General features: G+C 41.1%; 1 long non-coding RNA gene across 1 annotated transcript; it reads left to right on the forward strand.

The window, feature by feature from the left end:
- Nucleotides 1-458: 458 nt before the first annotated feature.
- LOC109370656 lies at nt 459-2492 on the forward strand. Its single transcript, XR_002120968.1, has 2 exons — nt 459-516; nt 1732-2492. It is a non-coding gene; the product is annotated as an uncharacterized LOC109370656 (long non-coding RNA).
- The last annotated feature ends 1722 nt before the right edge of the window (nt 2493-4214 follow it).

Here is a 4214-nt window from a genome sequence, read left to right on the forward strand (position 1 = left end):
CTCCTGAAGCTAAATAACAGCAAAGTCCTGCACCTGAGATGAAATAACTCATCTGGAAATACAGCGTGGGGGCTGGTGGACCACGAGTAAAACATGGGCAGAATGGCATTAGAGCATGGGCATAAACCTCAATTGTTATTAGAGGAATAACAGAGCAGGTAAAACAGCACCTGTGAAGACTGAGAAGAGAGGATAATGTTGTTTTGGTGTCCAGAACAGATCTTCATGAAAGTTCTTCTGACAGCCTGACTCCTGCAGCTAACAGATATAAGGAGTGATGTAGTCAGGTGTATAGGAACTGTTGAATCACGGCCTGAACCTCTGATTGATCATGTGAGACAAGCAATGAGTCAGCCACGGGAGCACAGGTGAAAGCAATTCACCTGTGTGACCGGAAGGAGTGGGACCTGGCTCCACCTCTCCTAGACCCCATTTAAGGGCTGGCTGCCACTGAAGAAGGATCTCTTTCTGGAGATTGCTCTTCTTGGAGTCTTTTCCTGTAAGCCTAGGGCACAGGTAAGCTTTTCCATTCATTTCCAATTATTCCTCTCCTATGTGATAATCTTTCCAACTATATGCTCTTTAAAGACCAGCCTAACTTCTCTGTATATTTGTATGCATCTGTATATTTGCTGTTTATACATTAGGAGATTTCTTTCAAAAGGGAGAACTTTTGAATTGAGAACTGAGGTTCAGATTAAGTTGCTTTTCCCCTGAGGACTTGATTCCTCTCCACAAACTACAGATTCTGTGTAGGCCAACAACTTCTGAATGAGGTATCTGTCATTATAAAGCTAGGCAAGGCGAATTTAGGTAAGTTCTAGGCTGAACTTTGTCAGTAATGTCAGCAATCAGAATTAAAGCTCTAGAGAGTTTACACTTGCATTTTGCTCTCTTCCCAACTACACACTTTTGGCACAGCCTAGATTTTAATGACTCACTACTACACTTTTAAATATCAGTCCTGGACTTGTTAGATTACATCCCTTCCCCTTAAGAAAGGAAACGAATTTATTTTAAATAATTAAGCTTTAAATTTACTCTTTTCTTAAACCTACAATGCTGCAGTCTGAGAAAGACTACACTTGATTGTTGCAAGCATATGGTCCTTATGTGCTGATCAGCAGTAGTATCAACAATTATTCATCAACTATGAGAGGTGAGGCCAGATTGGCATATGAAAATACTCTGAAAACGTGAGGACAGCTACCTCAGCTATCAGCCAAACCAGAGGATAGAGAGTGCTGTTTCAGAGCCGTATCTAATGTGTTTCATGTGTGCTGATAGAGCCAGTAGTGAGGTCCTATCTTGTTTGTCACTTGCCATTGCTTTTTAGTTTGTTCCTGGGTCATCTGTCCTGTCTACTGTGATGTTGATAGTCAGGTAGAGCTAGAGCCATAAGAGTGGTGGAAGGTTATCTTCTGTAGTCTGTCAGCACAGAGCTGCTACTCTGCCAACAGATGGAAGAGCCTGAGGCACCAAATCTCCCTTCAAGTACGTTTGTGCTGTGGTTTAGCTGCCTGGGCGCTCTCTGAGATGGTATTTACCCCAGCCAATTTCATGGTGACTGACAGGCAAATTTTCAGTGCATAAAAGCACTACTGCAGCCAGAATGTAGACACCTAAATAAAGGCAGACTGGCACCCTAGGTGTGTCTTGACTGGGCTTTCCCATTCCCCCAAACCTGGGTAACAGTGCTGTCCTTTTCTCTCTCACTTTTTTTTTTTTAAGTGTCAGTAGAGTTCAGATTTGAAAGGAATGGAGCAGCATCCAGAGTGTTTGTTTTCAACTGTATCCAGACATGAGCAGTGAAGACTTCATGATCTTCGGTGAAGAAATAAACAAAACAAAGAACTCTGCAGTTCTAATAGCTAGTGTGTTGTGTTTGAGTTTCATTTTAAAAGGATTAAATACTACAGAACAGGGACAAAACTCTCAAAATCATGACCCAACTACATGCATTATCTGGCAGACTGGAAGATAATGACAGATCATTCATAAAATGAACTCTGTTTCTCTTAGTATTTTAAAATAAAACATTATTCTGCATTGAGCACCTGAGACAAGAAGCAATTTACAAGTGCTGATACATTGCTATTCTCAAAGCAACAAGGCTGTCTACATCATCTTGTGCACTCTGCATTAGGATATAAAGGATTGTGCTAGGATTATATACTGAGTGAATGCTAGACTTTGAGCTTTTGCACTGCTTAGAATTGAACACATGAGAAGCACCTCAGTGTCTTTGTCATCCCTTGCTTCACTACACTGAGGGCTTTAGCACAACTAGTAGAAGTAGACATGACTTGGATGGTGGTGTGATGAATGGGACTTGAAACACAGCACCATTCGTGGAATGGGTTGTCTTCAGTGAAGCCAGCCTGGGGTGGGCTAAAAGTTGTGCTGTGTTATCCTTTGTGGCATACTGACAAGCAGATAAGGATGGAAAGCATAGCTGGTCCCCAGTGTGGAGTAACTTTTCTCACTCTCACCATAATTTTTTAATGTAAGGATGTTTACCCATGGAAAAGGAGAAAAACTCTAATGGCTATGCAGGTTGGAAGGATGCCCTCTGGTCCTACCGAAGTCCCACTCATACATTGAGGTTAGCATTGTCTGGCCATCATTTCTGGGACTGTATATGATATATGTGGAAAATTCATGTGGTATCTGAGAGTCACAGTGGATGCTCCACAGCTGGCCACACAATGGTCAGTCTTGACTCAGTGCTGTAAGAGATGCAGTGCAGACTTGGTGAAGGTACTCCTGCCTCCAGACCTCCAATGGGAAGCTGTTGGATCAGGCACTCATGGCCAGTGAACAACATCAATTGATCTGAGGCTGGATGTCACACAGCAATGGGTTTGAATAGCTTTTGCAAGAGCCAATTAAAAGTACAGTCCTCAGAATCCTAGAGGAGCACTACATGGAGAACAGCAAACACCTGTCAAACTCCATTTTGTATTACATATTCATAACTTGTTAGAACAGGTCCTGCTCTGTTACTGTAATGACCTTTTGTGTTCTACATTTATTGTTCTTTGTTGCACGAAGGCAGCGCTGCCAGCTGCTGAAATCCCTCATGCAGTTGTAGTGGTTCTAGTCCCAAAAGCAAAGAAAGGCCTGAATGTTTAGTGTAAAATGATGTGTTTATTGGCAGCCTTGCTGTATAGCCTGGGTAGCCGCAGCACAGAACAGGCAGAATCTGTTCTGCCAGAAGCGTTGCCACAGAGGCTGTTTATTCTAGAAGTGGAAATCAGGTAAGCATGCTTCTGTTGACTGAGGGAAGTCTTGTGCAAAAGTCTGCCACATCTAAGCCTAATTTACAACCTCTGAAATAGCTAGTTTTCTGGAACCTCAGAGGTTTAGTGTGGTAAAGTCATTAGAATAACTGTTAATGAGTTAATTACAGTGGATTCATTAGTTAAAATTGCTGCCAGAAACTTGAATGTTGCAGATAACTCTGCTGACAAGTGACTTATGCTGCTGGTCAGACCTTTGTCTGATTTATGGTTCTCCTCACAACCAAATGGAGTTCTTACCTGATTATCTCAATATTCAGTTCTAGTTTTATCTTATTTATAAAAGTTAACTTTACGTTTTGAAGAGACTTCCTATGTGCTGCTGGAGCGCTTTGAATTGCTATCATTGAGCTATTTCTGGGATACTTGTCTGAAAGGGACCTGCCTGTATGACAACTGTTCTTCTCAAATATAGACAGTTATCAATCACACATGAAATCAGAGACATTGAGAGGTTTCCAAGGAAAAACACATCCTATCTGTATCCTTTGAGGATAATTTTGTAAGAAACAACATGGATTTTGCCAACGGGGAAAAAAAAAACAACAACCACTAATTCAATGCTTGAAATCTTTCCTTGTGGGAACCAACTTAATTACTTGGTACTTAAAATTCATATCTAGAAGTAATCTTTCTTGGCTTTTTATTGAAAGTTACAGTGGTTAACTGGGGAAATGTAAACACATACACTGGTCTCTCTCTTATAAATGGCAAATGTATACTCAAACCTCCTAAAGCTTTCAAAAGCAATTCAGATGCCAAATTTCAACTTTGTCAAAATGTTTTTCCCTGACACAAGTTGTAGATGTAAGTGTTGAGCCCTTTGGAAGCTTCAGATTTCCCAAATTCCTCTGGTAAGTCTTCTAGCTCTTGTGCCAGGTTTTGTTTAAATACCTTCTATTAACTTTTTGA

The sequence above is a fragment of the Meleagris gallopavo genome, chromosome 1 (assembly GCF_000146605.3).
Source record: "Meleagris gallopavo isolate NT-WF06-2002-E0010 breed Aviagen turkey brand Nicholas breeding stock chromosome 1, Turkey_5.1, whole genome shotgun sequence".
Taxonomy (NCBI): domain Eukaryota; kingdom Metazoa; phylum Chordata; class Aves; order Galliformes; family Phasianidae; genus Meleagris; species Meleagris gallopavo.